The sequence below is a fragment of the Pristiophorus japonicus genome, chromosome 6, assembly GCF_044704955.1.
Source record: "Pristiophorus japonicus isolate sPriJap1 chromosome 6, sPriJap1.hap1, whole genome shotgun sequence".
Taxonomy (NCBI): domain Eukaryota; kingdom Metazoa; phylum Chordata; class Chondrichthyes; family Pristiophoridae; genus Pristiophorus; species Pristiophorus japonicus.
In genome coordinates, this window is record NC_091982.1 from 237,660,394 (window position 1) to 237,685,100 (window position 24,707).

Here is a 24,707-nt window from a genome sequence, read left to right on the forward strand (position 1 = left end):
GGGAGTGTGCCAGATACGCCGACCGAGGAGGAAAAAATGTTGGCCAAACTGCAAACAATTGAAAAAAATGGCACAGACATGAGGGACGTGACGTCCAAAAAAAAATGGCCCAGAAAAATCGTAATGAAGTCAGTTACGCTGGCGCAGATCGCAGGGGGAAATTTGGAAAAAAAATACGCCAAAAAAAACGTTGCAAATGACAGGAGAAAATTGAGCCTTTAAGGAGGGATTTACTTGCATTGGAGACAGTACAGAGAAGGTTCACGAGATTGATTTCTGAGACGAAGGGGTTGTCTTATGAAGAAAGGTTGGGCAGGTTGGGCCTAAACTCATTGGAGTTTAAAAGAATGAGAGGTGATTTTATTGAACCATAAAGGATTCTGAAGGGGCTTGACAAGGTAGGTGCAAAGAGGATATTTCCCCTCGTGGGGGAATCTAGAACTAGGGGGCATAGTTTCAGAATAAGGGGTCGCCTATTTAAAATGGAAATGAGGAGGAATTTCTTCTCTCCCCAGGAGTTGTAAATCTTTGGAATACTCTTCCCCAGAGAGTTGTGGAGGCTGGGTCATTGAATATATTCAAGGTGGAGATAGACAGATTTTTGAAAGATAAGGGAGTCAAGGGTTATGTGAAATGGGCAGGGAAGTGGATTTGAGGCCATGATCAGATCAACCATGATCTTATTTAATTGCGGAGCAGTTATCGGCCTCGGAGAAAAGTTGCAGAAAATTTGTGATTTACGCCACGAATCTTCGTACAACGCCGATTTTTCCCGTCGGGCGGATTTTTGTCCATTTTTTCCTGAATCTTCCGCCTCGAAATCATAGTGGAGTATAGAATTTTTATTCCACCCAAAAAAACGCTATGACCCAAAACTGAAGTTCTATCCCGGGGTCTTTAATTTTTGGATACTGGACCTTGGGAGTGCCTTGATCCAGAGTCTTGGGGTGAGGTGGGATATTTTCTTACGTTTGCATATTTTAGCAAAAAGGATGTGATTATGAAGTGAGTTTCCCTACCTGTATATATAACTTTGGACAGAGTGAGGGCAAAATTTGACTTCAATGGGGGCTCAAAACGAGTGGTAGTGGATTGGCCGCCCATTATACAGCCCGACGATATTCCTGTCCATTGACCTTGCGTGCTTCAAGGGACCGTGTTGTGGAGGCAGCGGGGATGGAAAACTGCGTTCCGGGGTAAGTAACCAAATATGATGTATGTACCTGTGAGTATGCTCGCAGATTCCATTGTGAGTGGCTTAGCCAGTCACGTGATGTTCACAAGACTCAATAAAACCCCAGCCAGTTGGATCTAGGTAAAACACGATAAGGTATGCAGTTGTGAGCCTGGTGGATGAACTGGTAATGTGTAGTTTGATTGTTAAACCTTTGATAATAAACCAACTAGTTCTTAATCGCAATGTGTTGCTATGAATTCTTAAGCAAAGTGCTCATGAAACAAATACATTACACCAAGCATAAGTCTTTTTTTATTCTTTCAGAAAAATGATGTGATTTGTGGACGGCCCTTAAATATTCAGCTACTTCGCCCTGCAGTTGGATGTCTCTCTTGTTTTGTTGACTATTCTGCTTAACGTGACTTGCGTGGACTCAGCCGAATGGAATGTTGGAAAGCCACCATGCAGCTCTCTGCTGGGCGCGCCCTTAACCGTCAGCAGTGTGTGGAATGGCAGAGGCCATGAGCATCAACCCCTCACAGAGCCTGCAGCTTCTGAACGCCTTGAAGTTCAGGAGGGCTCAAAGCTGCTGACAAAAGCAGAGGGAAGAGAGGGTTTGCTGACTCTGCTGGAAACATCGCCGAGTGGCTCTCTCGGTGAGTTCGAGGGTGCGCCGTAAGTTCAGTATGTGCTCCATATGAAAACGAAGGGTCATCGGAGGATGGAGCAAGCAGACAAGGGATTTGGAAAGAGCTTTGCGAGAGATGTGCTCAGAGATGGTAAAGTGAGTCTTTAAAATTGACTGGCTCCAAATTAGCCAGTCAGAAAAGAGTGAAGATTGATTTGTTCCAGAGATACATACACACTACACTTGTAAAATTGATAGGTTAATCCCGCAGTCTCACATCCTCAGTAGTGGGCTTTGCTCACGGAGAGCTCGGGCCAGAGAATCAGGGCTACAGTGTTGTCGTAGTATAGTATTAGGCAGTCACTCATATTGAGGATGACCCACTTCCACACCAAAAAGATGAGTTCACAGGCGTTTCAATGAGAGACCTAACATTCCAGGTCCCGAGCTATATCTTAAAGGGTGGAAGATCCCGTGCGTGAATTCTTTTAATGTGGAGTGGCCGTTGCACACCAGCCACCACACGGGCTTGACAGAGCAAGGCCTTGGTCCAGCCCTATTTCCGACCCCCATTCCCTTTGAGCGTTGTAGGGGGTGGTGTGTGGGGTCAGGTTCACCTCTGACCTTCTGAGCAGTTCGAATCGCTCCCACTCCTTGGGTTCTGGACTCTGGATTTATTTGGGGGATGTGATAAAGTGCAAGAGACAACTGATTTGGTGCAAAAGAACTTCGATTTTATTAAAGGCAAGAAAATACAATGTCAAACTTATAATCACTCAGGTAAAAAACAGTACATCACACATTCAAAGGGGTTACAGTGAATAATACACCTCCCACCTCCCAATACCTAACACTGACTAGGTTAAACTCCAGGGCAAACAGGGACTATGTTCACCGATCTTTTACTGGTAGTTGGTGGTGGTTCGTGATTTCGGAGTTCGCTGGATTCTGTAGGTTCTGCTTGCCATACCCCAAATGTCATAGAAGACTTCTTCCTGTGCAATCTTGAGTTGGGTGGTGTCCGCTGGTGTGGTAGAGCGCTTTTTGGACTTATGGGGTAAGTACTCACTTTCTTTCATTAGAAATAGGTTCAAAGTCTCTTCAGGTAATGTTTTCACTTGCTGGTTGTAGAGTGGAAACTTTCGATTCTTCGGTTTCTTCCTTGCGGAGAATTGTTTCGAAGTTGGTCGATCGTGGTGTTTTTGGTGGTACCACGTTGGCTGTGGTCGGTTGCTGCCCCAATGGTGATGTTCTTCCTATCTTTTTCCGATTTCAGGACGTCGAAGCTGGAGAAGCTAGTTAAAACTGCTGCGGTGGTCTCGCTCCCTTCTTGATGCTCTATGATGCTATGCTGCTGTATGCATACCTTCTGCTAAGCATCCCTAGTAGTGTCTTCTGAAGCAAAAGCCTAAGCAAGCATACCCTTTGTTAAAGCAGGGCCCAGTTATACCTTTGGAGCTGTTCTAATCTTCACGCCAAATCAGCCCGGATTCTTTGTTTAATTTTGGCGGGCTCATTAAATGTTAACCTGTCTCGGATGTGTTGATCTTCTAAATCTGTTTCTTGATGGAAATATTAGAAACATAGAAACATAGAAAATAGGTGCAGGAGTAGGCCATTCGGCCCTTCTAGCCTGCACCACCATTCAATGAGTTCATGGCTGAACATTCAACTTCAGTACCCCATTCCTGCTTTCTCGCCATACCCCTTGACCCCCCTAGTAGTAAGGACCTCATCTAACTCCTTTTTGAATATATTTAGTGAATTGGCCTCAACAACTTTCTGTGGTAGAGAATTCCACAGGTTCACCACTCTCTGGGTGAAGAAGTTCCTCCGCATCTCAGTCCTAAATGGCTTACCCCTTATCCTTAGACTGTGACCTCTGGTTCTGGACTTCCCCAACATTGGGAACATTCTTCCTGCATCTAACCTGTCTAACCCCGTCAGAATTTTAAATGTTTCTATGAGGTCCCCTCTCATTCTTCTGAACTCCAGTGAATACAAGCCCAGTTGATCCAGTCTTTCTTGATAGGTCAGTCCCGCCATCCCGGGAATCAGTCTGGTGAACCTTCGCTGCACTCCCTCAATAGCAAGAATGTCCTTCCTCAGGTTAGGAGACCAAAACTGTACACAATACTCCAGGTGTGGCCTCACCAATGCCCTGTACAACTGTAGCAACACCTCCCTGCCCCTGTACTCAAATCCCCTTGCTATGAAGGCCAACATGCCATTTGTTTTCTTAACCGCCTGCTGCACCTGCATGCCAACCTTCAATGACTGATGTACCACGACACCCAGGTCTCTTTGCACCTCCCCTTTTCCTAATCTGTCACCATTCAGATAATAGTCTGTCTCTCTGTTTTTACCACCAAAGTGGATAACCTCACATTTATCCACATTATACTTATAGCTTTGATATTTGCAGTGTCTGTCCATGCTTGGGGTTTTCATGCAGGCTGGATGTGCCATTGTTATTGTCGAGGAGGCGGGAGCTCGGAGCAGCGCGAGTCCGGGGTCGGTGAGAGGCCTATAAAGGCCAGCGGGAGCTCGGAGCAGTCAGTCGAGGAGGCGGGAGCTCGGAGCAGCGCGAGTCCGGGGTCGGCGAGAGGCGTACCGGTGCAGCTACAGGGAGAAGGCAAAAAAAACAAAGGTGACGTCACAGCCTAGGGGGTAAGTGATTGGCTGGTGATTGGTGAGTAGTTTTTCTTTTTCTTCTTATATTGGTCAGTAACTTTTAACATTGTTATTACCAGTTTAAGTGTATCTAAGGGTTAAGTCATGGCAGGAGAGCTCGGTCGGGTGTTATGCTCCTCCTGTACCATGTGGGAACTCAGGGACGCTTCCGGTGTCCCTGACGACTATGTGTGCGGGAAGTGTATCCGCCTCCAGCTCCTGACGGTCCGCGTTACGGAATTGGAGCTGAGGGTGGATTCACTCTGGAGCATCCACGATGCTGAGAATGACGTGAGTATCACGTGTAGTGAGTTGGTCTTACCGCAGGGAAAGGGTCCACAGCCAGATAGGGAATGGAAGACCAGCAGGAAGAGTAGAGCAAGGAAGGTAGTGCAGGGGTCCCCTGCGGTCATCCCCCTGCAAAACAGATACACCGCTTTGGGTACTGTTGAGGGGAATGACTCATCAGGGGAGGGCAGCAGCAGCCAAGTTCATGGCACCGTGGCTGGCTCTGCTGCACAGGAGGGCAAGAAAAAGAGTGGGAGAGCGATAGTGATAGGGGATTCAATTGTGAGGGGAATAGATAGGCGTTTCTGCGGCCGCAACCGAGACTCCAGGATGGTATGTTGCCTCCCTGGTGCAAGGGTCAAGGATGTCTCGGAGCGGGTGCAGGACATTCTGAAATGGGAGGGAGAACAGCCAGTTGTCGTGGTGCACATTGGTACCAACGACATAGGCAAAAAAAGGGATGAGGTCCTACGAAACGAATTTAAGGAGCTAGGAGCTAAATTAAAAAGTAGGACCTCAAAAGTAGTAATCTCGGGATTGCTACCAGTGCCACGTGATAGTCAGAGTAGGAATCGCAGGATAGCGCAGATGAATACGTGGCTTGAGCAGTGGTGCAGCAGGGAGGGATTCAAATTCCTGGGGCATTGGGACCGGTTCTGGGGGAGGTGGGACCAGTACAAACCGGACGGTCTGCACCTGGGCAGGACTGGAACCAATGTCCTCGGGGGAGTGTTTGCTAGTGCTGTTGGGGAGGATTTAAACTAATATGGCAGGGGGATGGGAACCAATGCAGGGAGACAGAGGGAAACAAAAAGGAGCCAAAAGCAAAAGACAGAAAGGAGATGAGGAAAAGTGTAGGGCAGAGAAACCCAAGGCAAAGAACAAAAAGGGCCACTGTACAGCAAAATTCTAAAAGGACAAAGGGTGTTAATAAAACAAGCCTGAAGGCTTTGTGTCTTAATGCAAGGAGTATCCGCAATAAGGTGGATGAATTAATTGTGCAAATAGATGTTAACAAATATGATGTGATTGGGATTACGGAGACGTGGCTCCAGGATGATCAGGGCTGGGAACTCAACATTCAGGGGTATTCAACATTCAGGAAGGATAGAATAAAAGGAAAAGGAGGTGGGGTAGCATTGCTGGTTAAAGAGGAGATTAATGCAATAGATAGGAAAGACATTAGCTTGGATGATGTGGAATCTATATGGGTAGAGCTGCAGAACACCAAAGGGCAAAAAACGTTAGTAGGAGTTGTGTACAGACCTCCAAACAGTAATAGGGATGTTGGGGAGGGCATCAAACAGGAAATTAGGGGTGCATGCAATAAAGGTGTAGCAGTTATAATGGGTGACTTTAATATGCACATAGATTGGGCTAGCCAAACTGGAAGCAATACGGTGGAGGAGGATTTCCTGGAGTGCATAAGGGATGGTTTTCTAGACCAATATGTTGAGGAACCAACTAGGGGGGAGGCCATCTTAGACTGGGTGTTGTGTAATGAGAGAGGATTAATTAGCAATCTCATTGTGCGAGGCCCCTTGGGGAAGAGTGACCATAATATGGTGGAATTCTGCATTAGGATGGAGAATGAAACAGTAAATTCAGAGACCATGGTCCAGAACTTAAAGAAGGGTAACTTTGAAGGTATGAGGCGAGAATTGGCTAGGATAGATTGGCGAATGATACTTAGGGGGTTGACTGTGGATGGGCAATGGCAGACATTTAGAGACCGCATGGATGAAGTACAACAATTGTACATTCCTGTCTGGCGTAAAAATAAAAAGGGGAAGGTGGCTCAACCGTGGCTATCTAGGGAAATCAGGGATAGTATTAAAACCAAGGAAGTGGCATACAAATTGGCCAGAAATAGCAGCGAACCTGGGGACTGGGAGAAATTTAGAACTCAGCAGAGGAGGACAAAGGGTTTGATTAGGACAGGGAAAATGGAGTACGAGAAGAAGCTTGCAGGGAACATTAAGGCGGATTGCAAAAGTTTCTATAGGTATGTAAAGAGAAAAAGGTTGGTGAAGACAAACGTAGGTCCCCTGCAGTCAGAATCAGGGGAAGTCATAACGGGGAACAAAGAAATGGCGGATCAATTGAACAAGTACTTTGGTTCGGTATTCACTAAGGAGGATACAAACAACCTTCCGGATATAAAAGGGGTCAGAGGGTCTAGTAAGGAAGAGGAACTGAGGGAAATCTTTATTAGTCGGGAAATTGTGTTGGGGAAATTGATGGGATTGAAGGCAGATAAATCCCCAGGGCCTGATGGCCTGCATCCTAGAGTACTTAAGGAGGTGGCCTTGGAAATAGCGGATGCATTGACAATCATTTTCCAACATTCCATTGACTCTGGATCAGTTCCTATGGAGTGGAGGGTAGCCAATGTAACCCCACTTTTTAAAAAAGGAGGGAGAGAGAAAACAGGGAATTATAGACCGGTCAGCCTGACCTCAGTAGTGGGTAAAATGATGGAATCAATTATTAAGGATGTCATAGCAGTGCATCTGGAAAATGGTGACATGATAGGTCCAAGTCAGCATGGATTTGTGAAAGGGAAATCATGCTTGACAAATCTTCTGGAATTTTTTGAGGATGTTTCCAGTAAAGTGGACAAAGGAGAACCAGTTGATGTGGTATATTTGGACTTTCAGAAGGCTTTCGACAAGGTCCCACACAAGAGATTAATGTGCAAAGTTAAAGCACATGGGATTGGGGGTAGTGTGCTGACGTGGATTGAGAACTGGTTGTCAGACAGGAAGCAAAGAGTAGGAGTAAACGGGTACTTTTCAGAATGGCAGGCAGTGACTAGTGGAGTGCCGCAAGGTTCTGTGCTGGGGCCCCAGCTGTTTACATTGTACATTAATGATTTAGACGAGGGGATTAAATGCAGTATCTCCAAATTTGCGGATGATACTAAGTTGGGTGGCAGTGTGAGCTGCGAGGAGGATTCTATTAGGCTGCAGAGTGACTTGGATAGGTTAGGTGAGTGGGCAAATGCATGGCAGATGAAGTATAATGTGGATAAATGTGAGGTTATCCACTTTGGTGGTAAAAACAGAGAGACAGACTATTATCTGAATGGTGACAGATTAGGAAAAGGGAAGGTGCAACGAGACCTGGGTGTCATGGTACATCAGTCATTGAAGGTTGGCATGCAGGTACAGCAGGCGGTTAAGAAAGCAAATGGCATGTTGGCCTTCATAGCGAGGGGATTTGAATACAGGGGCAGGGAGGTGTTGCTACAGTTGTACAGGGCCTTGGTGAGGCCACACCTGGAGTATTGTGTACAGTTTTGGTCTCCTAACTTGAGGAAGGACATTCTTGCTATTGAGGGAGTGCAGCGAAGGTTCACCAGACTGATTCCCGGGATGGCGGGACTGACCTATCAAGAAAGATTGGATCAATTGGGCTTGTATTCACTGGAGTTCAGAAGAATGAGAGGGGACCTCATAGAAACGTTTAAAATTCTGACGGGTTTAGACAGGTTAGATGCAGAAAGAATGTTCCCAATGTTGGGGAAGTCCAGAACCAGGGGTCACAGTCTGAGGATAAGGGGTAAGCCATTTAGGACCGAGATGAGGAGAAACTTCTTCACCCAGAGAGTGGTGAACCTGTGGAATTCTCTACCACAGAAAGTAGTTGAGGCCAATTCACTAAATATATTCAAAAGGGAGTTAGATGAAGTCCTTACTACTCGGGGGATCAAGGGTTATGGCGAGAAAGCAGGAAGGGGGTACTGAAGTTTCATGTTCAGCCATGAACTCATTGAATGGCGGTGCAGGCTAGAAGGGCTGAATGGCCTGCTCCTGCACCTATTTTCTATGTTTCTATGTTTCTATGTATGGGCTGGAATGGTTTTCCAGATCAGGATGATGGTTAACTCTCTCTTGGTTAATTGTTGCTATGTTCATGCCTCCTGGGGAGAAGGGTTTTCGAGTATCCACAATTCTCCAGACAATTTGCTTTAGTTTCAATATCCCAGACAGCTTTAATACTCAAAACTGGCTTCTTTGAAGGATAGTTCCTTTAGTTCTCAGCCGTGCCCACACAAACTAAATCTGCTTTGTAAAATCCCATATTCGATTAAAGTTCGTAGTTTCTTCCATGTGCACTGTAGGATCTCAAACTTTCTGGTGGATAGTTCCAAATTGAATTTCCTTTCCAATGAGTCCAAACACTGGGGGGCGGTTCTCCCATGAATTTTGCAACCCTTCAGTGTACATTCCCCACTGGAGTTGCGCTCCCTGGTAGGAGATTGTCTCACTCCACTCGCTCTATAATAAAGATGAACCTTTATGTCTGATTTACACCACACAAGTTCTGCACTGATGCAAGGTCCAAACCACTTTTCCGTCAGCGCTAAATTGATACAGGTGCAGCGTCAAGAATCCAGGACCTTTGGGCCCGAGGCCATTGTGGATTCGGGCTTTTCCGGACTTTCGATTGTCTTTCTGACGTCACGAATCTGGAAACACCCGAGCCCAGATTCAGGTATTTCCGGATTTCGGAATGTCCGAAAGGTTGTGGCGTGACGGGGGCGGGGAGGAGGGCGGGTTCCCATTGAGGAGAGAGAGGGTCGGGGCCCCGTCGATGAGATTGTTGGGCAGAGCCCCGCCGTCGACGAGCTGTTCGTGTGGGCCCTGCCACGGTGGAGCTGTTCGGGTGGGCCCTGCTGCCGAGGAGGTATTTGGACGGGCCGGCAAGGAGGCCCTGAGATAAGGGCAGCGATAGCGAGCGGGGTGAGGTGAGTGGGGCGAGGCGAGCGGCAGTGAGGCGAGGCCCGACATTGAGCAGCGACGGGACCCCGAGGTCGGCAGGGTCGGCGGGTCCGGATTCCAGAATATTTTACGGATTCTGGACGACCCTGCCACCGATCGGTCCGGAGTCCGGATTCCGGAGCTCCGGATTTTCGAAGCTGGAACTGTACAACAACTTGTATTTGTATAGCACCTTTAACACAGAAAAACATCCCAAGGTGCGTCACGCAGTGCGTATGGAAAAGTGATGCTGAGTGAAATAAGGAAAGGTGAGGGGTGGGGGGGCTGATTGAAAGCTTGGTTAAAGAGCTATGTTGTGTCTTAAGGAGGGTCTTAAAGGAAGAGAGGGATGTACAGCGGCAGAGAGGTTTAGGGAGAGAATTGCAAAGTGTGGGAACGATCTTTGAGCCTTAGGGTTACTTAAATATTTTTGTTGGGAATTCATCAGTAGTCGGAGGGGTGGGCGGGGGGGAGTTTGCTGCGACAAACCTTGTTGGCCTGTCACTGGGTAGTGTTTAAATGTTTCCGCTCCAGTCTGTTCAATTGCTCGATCGATAGCAAGGCTTCCCAGCTCTGCTGTCAAAGCAATGTGCAGTGTCGCTGACATATGTCCAACATTTGAATATCATTTTAGTACACCCACCCCCCATACATGGGCAAAGATATTGAATGTCAACCATCAACTCCAGTGAGAAGTCTAATAGGAGTGGAAATGGGCAGGGAAATGGAGGATCACAATCTAATCCCATCCCATTCTCCTCAGTTCTTCCCAAATATTGGCCGAGGGAATGCAGAAGATACTACTCCAGCAGTTTAAGAACAAGTTAAAGCCAAGATCCAGTGAGAGTCCATCCCAAAGCCATAGCACAAGTTTCATTGGTTACAGGGTGGATTGAGGATTAATTCAAACAATCCTGATGGATTTGCATCTTGCAAATATATGAAAAAGGACAGGAAAAGGCCAATGGGTCTATCAAGCATATTCCATGCTTACAGCGTTAAACCCATCCCTATTAAACCCCCACCCCCAGCCACAGAGTCCCCTGGGAGAGGTAAGGGTGCTTTAGACCAATTTAGAAACAGACATTGGGAAATTCCTCTCAGACCATGATAGGTGATGAAGCAAGTTTCAGAAGAGCATGCCAGGAGCAGCACCAGGTGTACCTAAAAATGAGGTGCCAACCTGGGGAAGCTGCAACACAGGACTACATGCATGCTAATAAGCGGAAGCAGCATGCCATGGTTAGGGCTAAGCGGTCCCACAATCAATCGATCAGATCAAAGCTCTGCAGTACTGCCACATCCAGTCATGAATGGCGGTGGACCATTAAACAACTAACAAGAGGAGAAGACTCCATGAATATCTCCATTCTCAATGATGGCGGAGCCCAGCACGCGAATGCAAAAGACAAGGCTGAAGCGTTTGCAACCATCTTTAGCCAGAAGTGCTGAGTGGATGATCCATATCGGCCTCCTCCTGAGGTCCTCACCATCACAGAAGCCAGTTCGATTCACCCCACGTGATGTCAAGAAATGGCTGAGTGCTCTTGCTACAGCAAAGGCTATGGACCCCCGACAACATCCCGGCTGTCTTACTGAAGACTTGTGCTCCAGAACTAGCCATGCTTCTAGCCAAGCTGTTTCAATACAGCTACAACACTGGCATCTATCTGGCAATGTGAAAAACTGCCCAGGTATGTCCTGTCCACAAAAGCAGGACAAATCCAATCTGACCAATTACCGTCCCATCAGTCTACTCTCAACCATCAGCAAAGTGATGGAAGGAGCAGGGACGGAATAAGGGTGCCTCGAGCCCTGGGCCATACCCCAGCCATAGGACCCCTACTCCCATTCACATCCTGTAGTAAATGACATTCGTGAGCTAAGTCACAGGGCACTATACTGAGTATGCATCAGGTCAAGGTCAGGTCAGGTCTGCATCTCAGGTTATGTTCTCGTTAACACTATGACGACACTCATTTAATATTTTATTATGTTTCCAAACAATCAAACCAATACCTTGATGAAACCCTGTATAAACAGTACACGACAACGCTTTAATTTTTTTAAATCCTTACATTTTGAAACTAAATCGACAATGACAACAATTTAGAACAAGACAGTGCAATTTTTTTGGAAGACCATCGTTTGTCATTTGCATTCCATTTTCTCCACCGAGGCAACTACAAGTATAATGTTACATTCGGCTTTTCCTATATTTTTGTCAGCTAAACTCATCAATGATTTTCGAGAAGTCAAGTTCTCTCAGTACTTCGCTCTCGATGTTCATGATTGAAAGACTATTAAATCGATCTTGTCCCATTCGGTTCCTGACTTCATCCTTGATGTGTTTTAGTTTCGAGAAGGACCGCTCACCACTGCAATTTGATACCATCATCGACAGATATATCTGAAGAGCTAACTCAATGTTAGAAGAGGTTTGGGTGAGGGCGTGTGTATGGAGGAATTGGTACATTCTCAGCTCTGCTGACTTAGTTGGTTTGACACAAATTGAGGTTTGAAACTCTGTTCAGGATACCACCAAGCTAAAAAACTGGATGAATTCACTTTCAATCATAGGTTCCAGATCTTTAGGATAGGAGCGGGCAAGATTTGCTGCGGTTTGCTTGATCTCATGAGTTGAGAGAGCGGCTAGCTTGGACAAGAATCCAAACTTACAGTTGATTTATTTGTATGCTTCAAGGCGGTGTTTCAAGGTACTGATTAGTTGATCAATGATGACAAGGAACACTTCAGTTTTGAATTTCTCCTTGGGTGACAGCACAATGTTTTCAGCATCTCCATCATCGTAGCGGCGGTTGAATACCCAGACGTGCCTCTGAGCTGAATTGTTCTCGTTGTGGCCACACAGTTTAATCCTGTGGTCTTCGAAGTCCTCAAACTCTGTCCGCTGAGTCTTGACAATATTGTCAAGGGACTCGAGTAAGGACACCATGACATTTAGATTCCAGCAGGTCTCTTGAAGCGAGAGATTGGTCAGGTGAAAGCGCTTCAAGACTATGGTCCAAATAACAATGGGAATAGTTGAATCCAGTTCGTATAGTTTGTCAAGGATCAACTGAGCTTCATTTCAGCATTCAACTTTCTGTTCCTCGTCAATTGCCAGGGATTCCAACACTTCACATATGGGGGTGTAATCTTTGAGCAGGGCTGACACTGCTTCATACCTTGCTGACCATCGAGTAGCAGAAAGCTGTTTGATGATAGATAGCCCTAAAGGCTTTAGTTTTTCATAAAAGTTGCCAGCGATACGTCGAGACAGAGAGAAAAGTGTCAAATGTCAAAAAATCTGACGACCACTGGGCTGCATTCGACACTGTTTTTCCACACTAATTTGAGTGAGTGCGCTGCGCATGGTATAAACGTCGCATATGGGCATTGCTCTTTGATGATAGTTTGGACACCAATGTATTTCCCACTCATATATGAAGCATTATCATAAGATTGTCCACAGCAATTTTGTATTTTGATCCCATTTTCATCCAGAAAGACCAGTATTATTTCTGCTACTTTTTGTCCAGTATGACCGATTATCGACAAAAACTTTAGGAACCTTTCCTCAGGTCCAGTGGTAGAACATAGCAGGTGACAAATGTCAGCTGATCTGAGTGTGTGACATCTGGTGTTGAATCAACAGATATTGAATAGAACTTCGCTGATTTCAATTCCTGGATAATCGTCTCAAGTCCTTTGCCACCCATCAGACTAATCAGTTCTTCACAAATGGTGGAAGACAAGTATGAAGTAAGCCCCTTGCCTTTGTTGGTGAACTGCTTGATGTGTTCAGCAAGAAATGCATCGTAGTTTGCGAGAACCTCCAACACACCCAGATAATTACCATTACTTGGAGACCCAACGATTTCGTCTCTGTCTTGCAATGAAAGACCTCGTTCACAGAGAAACGTTATCACACAGAACGCCCACTCTAGCACCTTGCATCAGTGCTACCGTTCATTTTCAAACTGAACAATACGATCATCCATATAGCCAGTGCCTGCTTGTCTAGTGCACATTACTACCATGGCTTCTCTATGCTGGTGGCTGTTTTTGTGAGATGAAATCCTCTCATTTCCATGCTTCCAGTCAATAAATCCATGAGTAAAGTGGCTACTTGTTCGTGCTGTGACCTTGCAAGCAGAGCAGTATACTTTACCATTTGATGGTGAATAACAGAGCCACGTTTGCTCCACACATTCCCCTGTCAGCGGATGCACACGTGTGAAGAAGGATTTCGAGCAGTATCGGCGACATCCTTCCTTGGCATGAATCACGCCAGAGTTTGGAAGTCTTTATCACAGTTTCGGCAATCCTCACTACCTTTTGCAATCCAATGGCTTTACATGTCTTCTCAGGTATTGTCTCCCTACAGCCCAATGTCACTCGGAAGTTGCGCCTCTTTCACGCCAGTTGGTTTTCACCTGCTTCAACATTTTGGACTTGGAACTTCAACTCGGCCAGCCCCGGGTCCGGTGCCACTAGTGGGTTAGTTGTTGAAGTTGATTGCACAGTGCCATCTTGGCCTTCATCTTCAAGATCTTGAGTTTTTAGTTGGAAAAAATTATCTGGTTTAAGAAGTTCAGTAACTTCTTGTCTCTTTTGCTCCTTGTGTAGTTGGTGCTCTTTCCTTTTTTTCGCCCCCGATTTGTGTGGACATCTAGAGTCTGTTACATCAAGTCGAGAATAACATGCGCCTGAGCCCTCGCGGCTTCGCTCCGCTCTTGCTACATCCCTCATGTCAATACTGTTTACCCTTAATCCCACCCTGTATTGGGACCCGGGCGACTGACCCATCTGCACACCTCCCTTATTCCGTCCCTGGAAAGATGTTATATACAGTGCTATTAAGCGGCACATACTCATCAATAACCTGCTCACTGATGCCCAGTTTGGGTTCCGCCAGGACCACTTGGCACTGTGGGTCATCAACAGAAGCAGAATTTTACTCCACCACAATCTGTAACTTCATGGCCCGGCATATCCCTCACTCTACCATTACCATCAAGACAGGGGACAACCCTGGTTCAATGAGGAATATAGAAGAGCATGCCAGGAGCAGTACCAGGTGTACGTAAAAATGCCCGACACGAGACTCCCAAAGCAAGCAGTCTACACGGAGCTTCGACACGGCAAGCAAGCCCCAGGTGGGCAGAGAAGACACTGCAAGGACACCCTCAAAGTCTCCTTGATAAAGTGCAGCATCCCCACCGATACCTTGGAGTCCATGAAGACCGCCCAAAGTTCAGGAAGAGCATCCAGGAAGGCACTGATCACCTCAAGTCCCATTGCCGAGAACAAGCAGAAGCCAAGCGTAAACAACGGGAGGAGCATGCGTTAACCCAGTCTCCCCACCCACCCTTTCCTTCAACCACAGTGTGCCCACCTGTGACAGAGGCTGTAGGTCCTGCATTGGAGTCCTCAGTCACCTGAGAACTCACTTTTAGAGTGGAAGCAAGTTATCCTCGACTCCGAGGGACTGCCTATGATGATGATGACCTAAAAATGAGATGCAAACCTGGGGAAGCTGCAACACAGGACTAAATGCATACTAAACAATGGAAGCAGCATGCTATGAACAGAGCTAAATGATCCCACAATCAAGAGATCACACCAAAGCTCTGCAGTCCTGCCACATCCAGTCATCAATGGTGGTGGCTCATTAAACAACTAACAGAGGACAAGGTTCCATGACTATCCCCATCCTCAATGATGGCAGAGCCCAGCACTTGAGTGCAAAAGACAAGGCTGAAGCGATTGCAACCATCTTCAACCAGAAGTGCTGAGTGGATGATCCATATCGCCCTCCTCCTGAGGTCCCCACCATCACAGAAGCCAGTCTTATATTCACGCCACGTGATATCAAGAAACGACTGAGCGCATTGAATATAGCAAAGGCTATGGGCCTCAACAGCATCCCGGCTGTTGTGCTGAAAACTTCTGCTCCAGAACTAGCCGCACCTCTAGCCAATCTGTTCCAGTACAGCTATAACACTGGCATCTACCCAACAATGTGGAAAATTGCCCAGGTATGTCCTGTCCACAAAAGCAAGACAAATTCAATCCAGCCAATGACTACCCCATCAGTCTACTCTCAATCAACAGCAAAGTGATGGAAGGTGTCGCCTACATTGTTACCAAGCCACACATACTCACAAATAACCTGCTTACCGATGCTCAGTTTGGATTCCACCAGGACCACTTAGCTCCAGACATCATTACAGCCTTGGCCCAAACATGGACAAAAGAGCTGTATTCCAGAGGTGAGGTGAGAGTGACTGCCCTTGACGTAAAGGCAGCATTTGACCGAGTGTGGCAGCAAGGTGCCCTCGTAAAACTGAAGTCAATGGGAATCGGGGAAAATTCTCCACTAGCTGGAGTCATACCCAACACAAAGGAAGATGGTTGTGATAGTTGGAGGTCAATCATCACAGCCCCAGGACATCGCTGCAGCAGTTCCTCAGGACAGTGTCCTCGGCCCAACCATCTTTAGCTGCTTCATCAATGACCTTCCCTCCATCATGTCAGAAGTGGGGATGTTCGCTGATGACTGCAGTGTTCAGTGCCATTCATAATTCCTCAGATAATGCAGAAATGCGTGCCCGCATGCAGCAAGACCTGGAAGACATTCAGCCTTGGCCTGATAAGTGGTAAGTAACATTCACGCCACACAAATGCCAGACAATTACCATTTCCAACAAGTAAGAGTATAACCACCATCCCTCGACATTCAACAGGATTACCATCACCGAGTCCCCCACAATTAATATCCTGGGGATCACCATTGACCAGGAACTTAACTGAACCAGCCACAGAAATAACGTGGCAACAAGAGTGGGTCAGAGGCTGAGTATTCTGCGGTGAGGGTCTCACCTCCTGACTCCCCAAAGCCTTTCCACCATCTACAAGTCACAAGTCAGGAGTGTGATGGAATACTCTCCACTTGCCTGGATGAGTGCAGCTCCAACAGCACTCAGGAAGCTCGACACCATCCAGGACAAAACAAGATTGGTACCCCATCCACGACCTTAAACATTCACTCCCTCCACCACCGGCGCACCGTGGTTGCTATGTATACCATCTCCAAGATGCATTGCAGTAACTCGCCAAGACTTCTTCGTCAACACTTCCCAAATATGCGACCTCTACCACCTAGAAAGACAAGGACAACAGGCACATGGAAACACTACCACCTCCACACCATCCTGACTTGGAAATATTTCACCATTTCTTCATCGTCACTGGGTCAAAATCCTGGAACTCCCTCCCTAACAGCACTGTGGGAGCACCTTCACCATACGGACTGCAGCGGTTCAAGAAGGCGGCTCACCACCATCTTCTCAAGGGCAGTTAGGGATGGGCCATAAATGCTGGCCTTGCCAGCGAAGCCCACATCCGAATAAAAAATAGGAGTTCATGGTGACCATCAATATGCAATCGCATAATTACACCACAAATTGCATCATTGAGCCTCCCTCTGTGTCGAAGCAGGGCATGACACTTTACATGTCAGGAAAAAGTACATATTTAAGTGGCTCGAACTGATTTATGGCACTCCCCAATATAACTATAATTTAAGATATTCAGCAACACACACAAAACCATTTATAAAGAATTCAAAATGCCTTCCAATCAGAGCAACTCTTTCAGCTCCCATTTGAACACTTGCAGCAAATCCATACTTAATGGACCTACTTACTCCAGAGCTTAATGATAATCGGTAAGAAGAAAGAAATAACTGGCATCTAACTTTATGCTTCCATAAAATGGTCTGAAGCACCCCCACCCACCCACCCCAATTATCGGCAACTATCGCACTCAAGTAATCTATTCACGAGAACAGAATCTAATTCTTTCGAACTTCAGTCATATCCATTTGAAGTTACGATTTTCCAAACTAAGAAGTCTGTTCTAATAACTAAGGGCCCTTTGACTTGCTGGTAATCAAGTAGGCTTTTTACTAAGCATTCTCCAGGGCCTTGATATCCCTCACCATCAGAGGGGACAAAACTGGGGGGGTAATATTATACCGGCGACTACCCCACATGACCAAGAGTAAGGATAATACTTCTAGTTTTGTATTTAATTGTCTCATCTACACATCCTAACATTTGCTTCTGCAATAGCCTTGCTAAGGAGGGAGTGGCCAAAGAAAGTATTATAGCACTGGAGAGGGACGATGTAGTTGAGGGCCAAGACAGAGACTATTTGTTTAGCATTTAGGAACAATAGAGGAACTATTACACTACTGAATGTACACTGCAGGTCACCAAATAGTGGGAAACAGATGGAGGAGCAGATTTGCAGGTAAATTAGAGTAAGACACAAGAGAACTACAGAGTAGTGATAACAGGGGGCTTCAATTATCCTAATATAGACTGGGATAATACCAGTGTAAAGGGCAGAGAGGGGGAGGAATTCCTGAATTGCATACAAGAGAACGTTCTTGATCAGTGTATTTCCAGCCCAACAAGGAAGGAAGCAGTGCGGGATCCAGCTCTGGGGCATGAAGTGGGGCAAGTGAAGCATGTTTCAGTGGGAGAGCATTTGGGGAACAGTGATCATAAAATCATCAGGTTTAAAATAGTTATGGAAAAGGAGAAGGTACAATCAAGCATAAATGTACTTAACTGGAGGAGAGCTGACGCCAGTGAGTTGAAAAGGGATCTGGTGCAGGTTGGTTAGAATCAAAATTTGGGAGGCAAAACAGTAATTGAACAATGGGAGGCCTTCAAAGAGGAGACGGTTAACGTACAGAGTAGATATATTCGCACGAGGGGGAAAGGAAGTGCATCCAAAACCAGAGCTCCTTAGATGACCAAAGATATAGAGATTAAAATGAGACAGAAAAATGTTTATGACAATTGTAAGGTTCATTATACAGTAGACAACCAAGCTGAATATAAAAAGCACAGAGGAGATCTAAAAAAGTGAATAAGAGGGGCAAAGAGAGATTATGAGAATAGATGAATAACTAATATAAAAGGAAGCCCAAAAGTCTTTTATAAACAAACAAATAATCATCATCATAGGCAGTCCCTCGAAATCAAGGAAGACTTGCTTCTACTCTAGAAGTGAGTTCTTAGGTGACTGTACAGTCCAATACGGGAATTACAGTCTCTCTCACAGATGGGACAGACAGTGGTTAGAGGAAAGGGTGGGTGGGGAGTCTTGTTTTCCGCAGGCTCCTTCCACTGCCTGCGCTTGTTTTCTGAATGCTCTCGGCGACGAGACTCGAGGTGCTCAGCGCCCTCCCGGATGCTCTTCCTCCACTTAGGGCGATCTTTGGCCAGGGACTCCCAGGTGTCGGTGGGGATGTTGCACTTTATCAGGGAGGCTTTGAGGGTGTCCTTGAAATGTTTCCTCTGCCCACCTAGGGCCTGCCTGCCGTGTAGGAGTTCTGAGTAAAAAGGTAGTCAATAGAAGGGTGGGGTTGATATGGGACCAAAAAAGAAATCTTCTTGTGGAGGAAGAGGGCATGGCTGAGGTACTAAATGAATATTTTGCATCTGTCTTCACTAAAGAAGAGGATGCTGCAATGTAACATCAAAGGAAGAGGCAGTAGCGATATTGGATAGGATAAAAATAGGTAAAGAGGATGTACTTAAAAGTTTGTCAGTCCTCAAAGTAGAAATGTCATGCAGTCCGGATGGGATTTACCCTCAGTTACTGAGGGACGTAAGGTTGAAATTTCCGGAGGCTCTGGCCTCAATCTTCCAATCCTCCGAGGTGGTGCCAGAGGATTACGTTACACCCCTGTTTAAAAAAGGGGAGAAGGATAAATCGACAACAACTGGCCAGTCAGCCTAATGTCGGTGGTGGGGGAACCTTTAGAGACAATTATCCAGGACAAAATGAATTGGCATTCAGAAAAGTATAGTCGAATAAATGAAAGCCAGCACAGATTTGTTAAAGGCAAATCATGTTTGACTAATTCTTTGATGAAGAAACAGAATGGGTTGATGAAGGTATTGTGGTGGATGTTGTGTATATGGACTTTCAAAAGGCATTGGACAATGTACCACATAATAGACTTGTTAGTAAAATTAAAGTACATGGGATTAAAGGGACAGTGGCAGTGTGGACACAAAATTGGCTAAGGGACAGAAAGCAGAGAGTAGTGGTGAACCATTACTTTTCAAACTGGAGGGAAGTATACGGTGGTGTCAGTATTAGGACCACTGCTCTTTTTGATATATATTAATGACCTGGACTTAGGTATACAGTGCATAATTTCAAAGTTTGCAGATGATATGAAACTTGGAAATGGAATCAACAGTGAGGTGGATAGTAACAGACTTTAGGAGGACATCGACAGACTGGTGAAATGGGCAAACACGTGGCAGATGAAGTTTAACGCAGAGAGCCATGAAGTGATGCATTTTGGTAGGAAAAATGAGGGGAGGCAATATGAACTAAATGGTACAGTTTTAAAGAGGGTGCAGGAACAGAGAGACTTGGGCATGCACGTAAACAAATCTTTGAAGGTTTGCAGGACAAGTTGAGAAGGCTGTTAAAAAAGCAAATGGGATCCTCAGCTTTATTAATGGAGGTATAGGGCTAGAAATTGCGTAGCGCCCTGTCTGGGTCGATAACTTTTGCGCTACCCAATTCCAGCAGACGCAACTTCCGGTTTATTGCTCCAGGAGGGAAGTGTAGCACTTAATCAAGTGTGACCACTTCCCATTGGGGTGCTAAACGGAGCAAGAGGGACAGTAGTGGCAGAGTGCAGTACAATGTCCCGCGCAGCACTGCCGCGATCACAGGCTCCTTCCCTCCCTTAAAGAGAAGGGCCATTGCTGTTGCGCTTTGAAGGTGAGCCTGGAAATGGTGGGCGACTGCAACTGTGATCCACGAAGAGCAGCCCCAAGCACTGTAAGGAAGTTCCGGGCTGCTCAAACGCGCCATGGGAAACATTCAGAAAACAGCACAGAGGGCTCAGAATACAATTTGCTCTATCTGGCCACCAATGCCTTTAAGTACCCCTCCCCAAGTGGTCAGCCAAGCTCACAATGCCTCCTGCAGCTGCCGTTGTTGACGCCCAGCGATACTGCAGGAGGCGGAAGGGAATTTAGGATCCGGAGCAGACACGGGGCGCTGCACACCAGAGAGTGTCACGATCTCCAAGGAACAGGAGATCGTGATGTTAAGGTTTACCATCAGCGCTAACCTGCAAGGGAAGTTCGTGGGCGTCGGTACTTTCACCGCGCCCAGACAGAAAGCCGTTAGCGCCCTGTTATCGCCATCCAGAAGCGCTAACGGAAGGCGAAAAAGAGGCCAATTTCTCTTCCCTTGGAGTACAAAAGCAAGAAAGTTACGCTAAATCTTTATAAAACACTGATTAGGCCTCAGCTGGAGTATTGTGTTCAATTCTGGGCACTGTACATTAGGAATGGACTTAGAGAGGGTGCAAAAGAGAATGGTGCCAGGGATGAGGGATTTCAGTTCTGCAGAGAGCCTGGTGAAGCTGGCATAAAAGCAGAAAATGCTGGAATTCTCAGCAGGTCAGGCAGCATTTGTGGAGAGAGAAACAGAGTTAACGCTTCAGGTCTTTAACCTGTCGGTTCTCTCTCCACAGATGCTGCCTGACCTGCTGACTATTTCCAGCATTTTTATTTCAGATTGCCAGCATCCGCAGTGTTTAGCTTCTGTATTACTGGAGAAGTTGTTGCTCTCCTGAGAGCAGGGATTTGATTGAGGTGTTCAAAATCCTAAATGGTTTTTGTAGTGTATTGAGAAAGAGTCAGACTGAACACTGTGAGCTCAAAGTAAAGTGTGACCTTAGTCTTTTATTGCAGGTCTCCAGAGTGCCTCTCCAACCTGTGAAGCCTCCTTAAATACCTGTGCTCCCAAGGGATTATGGGATCCCTTGGGACTCCAGGGGATGAGCCCCCGGGTGGCTGTACAGAGTAAATACAAGTTTACATATACAACAGTATTGATAGAGTAAATAAGGAGAAATTTTTCCCACTGGCAGAGTGTCAGCAATTAGAGGACACGGATTTAAGGGAAGAGATGACATGAGGCAACATTTTGTGACCTTAGAATGTGCTGCCTGAAAGGGCGATGGAAGCAGATTCAATAGTAACTTTCAAAAGAGAATTGGATATGTGCTTGAAAAGTAAACATTGTGGGGTTGTAGGGAATGAGCGGGGGAAGTGGGACCAATTGGCTCGTTCCTGCAAAGAGCTGGCACAGGTACGATGGGTCGAATGGCCTCCTTCTGAGCTGTAAGATTCTATCACTCTATGATTCTATGCATGAGGGAGAAGGGATTAGAGGTACAGCCTGGGAAGTGGCAATTAGAGAGGGAGGAGGCTCGTGTGGACTATAAACACCAAGCAGTTGGGCCGAGTGGCCTATTTCTATGCTACAGATTTTATGGAATTCTATGTAGAGTCGAACACAAACCCACCCTCAGCATCCACACGTGTGTGTTTTTCAGATGGGATCAGGAGTGCGAATGGCCGTTGACTTTTCTGCTAAAAGACAATCAAAATGAAATATTTTTCAGGGCTATGGGGAAAGAGCAGGAGGAGTGGGACTAGTCGGATTGTTCTTTCAAAGAGCCAGCACAGAAAAGATGGGCTGAATGGCCCCCTGCTGTGCTGTATCATTCTATGATTTTATCGAGCCCCTACCTTTGGCCCAGCTGATATCAACTAAATCTGTAGCGACGATATACCTTTTGGAGTGACAGTGAGATACTGTATTTTAGAAAAAAAGGAAATAAATATTAATCGATGGTTTAAGCATTAAGTATTGGTCTTGCCTCTGGCTAAAGGAACAGGCTGAGTCATCTAGTGCAATATTAGCTTTACAAGAACTATCAATATTTCACTATCATAATCAACATTTAATGAATTCAATGATACCAGATATCTCTGTAAATTATAGTTTTTGATGTACCCCACATTTTCAATTTGATATTGGCTGACTCATGAGGCAAAATGTGCAATTTTTATTGGCTAATTCTGTCATTTTGTTTGATGGCAGTGGACAGGTCGCTCCAGAAGCACTGTCACTCACCTTGAAGTGTCAGCCATGGCTCAGTGGGTAGTACTGTGGCCTCTGAGTCAGAAGGTTATGGGTTTAAGCCGCACTCAAGGGACTCGAGCACAAAATCCAGGCTGACGCTCCAGTGCAGTGCTGAGGGAGCGCTGCTCTGTCGGAGGTGCCGTCTTCCGGATGAGATGTAAACCGAGGCCCCTGTCTGCCCTCTCTGTTGTACGTACAGGACCCGGCGACACTATTTCGAAGAAGAGCAGGGAGTTATCCCCGGTGCCCTGAAAAATATTTCGCTCTCAACCAATACCACTAAAACAGAGTGGGCCTGAACTTGGGGTCCCAAGGGGTGCATAAGAAGTGTGCACGTGCCCGTAGGGGCCCCACAAGTTCCGGGTTTAGGCAGGCACTGCACACACGCTCTTGACAGATAGAAAGAAACATAGAAACTTACAGCGCAGAAGGAGGCCATTTCGGCCCATTATGTGTCCACGCCGGCCGACAAAGAGCTGCACGGCCCTCTGTCAGCAGCCCTAAAGTTACTTATAAACCTATGAACAATGACGGAAAGGCAGAGCACCCAGCCCAACCAGTCCACCTCACACAACTGCGACACCCCTTATACTGAAACATTCTACACTACACCCCAACCGGAGCCATGTGATCGCCTGGGAGAGGCAAAAAGCAGATTGTACGTATTCGAAAGGAATGGGCCTCCGCGGGCTGAGAGTTGGGCTATTTTCGCAAATTCTGCCCAGCGAATGCCCTTGAAATTCTTACGCCTGGTAAAAGCAGGCGTAAGGCTTACTTTTACCAGCGTAAGAATTTTACAAAATAGAAAAATAAAATGTTATCACTCATTTATACATTAAAAACCCTGTCCAATAAGGTAAGTTTAGTTTTAGCTCCGTTAAAACATATTTTTTTAAATTTCAAAAAATAAAATTTTTGATTAAAATATTTAAATAAATAGAATTTTAATTCATTTTAAATATGCAATGTTTGTTTAATTTATTTCAAGCTTTCTTATATTTTTTAAGTGATCCGCATTCATATTTATGGGAGTTCCGTACAAACGGAAACCCCATAAGTATGAATGGAGATTCCCTTCTTTTATTGGTTGGGCAAGCCCATGTGATCCCAGGGGCGCTTGCGAACTGCCTGCGTCCCTGAGATACACGGGCCTTTACCTACAGATACCTGGAGAGGCCCAGGAATCTCCGAATCTCCCGGACCACCGGGTAAATTCATAGATTTTTTACAGGTCGGAGGCATCGCCTGCAGGAAGCCTCCGACCGCAAATTTTCCCTCATAATCCAGTCATTATCACATTGCTCTTTGTGGGAGCTTGCTGTGCGCAAATTGGCTGCCGTGTTTCCTACATTACAACAGCAAGTACACTTCAAAAGAATTTCATTGGCAGTAAAGTGCTTTGAAATGTCCGATTTTCGTGAAAGGTGCTATATAAATCCATTTCTTTCTTTAATATTCAAGGCTAAGATAGATAGATTTTTGGACTCTAGGTAGATCAAGGGATATGGAGATCGGGTGGGAAAGTGGATGTGAAAACCTGTGGTTGTGTAAGACGCAATGCGATATAAAGTTTTTTCTCTCCTTAAACTATTTATCTAGCTCCTCGCTGGAATGAGTTCTGAATTGGTTATACTGGATAAGGTAATGGATATGACTGGGAAGCATGAAAAATAGATTGATATCAGAAATTATAAATGACGGCTGGATGATGCACTGTCGCAAATGTGTGAGAAATATCACGTTCCACAAAAAAAAATCACAAGACTAGAATAAATCCAATAGAAATTAAGGTCGTTGGCAAAAGAGCCAGAGGGGAGGATGAGGAATTTTTTTTTACGCAGCAAGTTGTGATCTGGAATGCACGGCCTGAAAGGGCGGTGGAAGCAGATTCAACAGTAACGTTCAAAAGGAAATTGGATAAGTGATTGAGAAGGAAATAATTTTCAGGGCTATGGTGAAAGAGCAGGGGGGAGTGGAATTAATTGGATAGCTCATTCAAAGAGCCGGCACAGGCAGGATGGGCTGAATGACCTCCTTCTGTGCAGCAAGACTCTCTGCTTCTATCCGCACCTCTGTCAGCGCACTGTGATCCAGAGACTGACATAATTGAACGCCTCCCCGC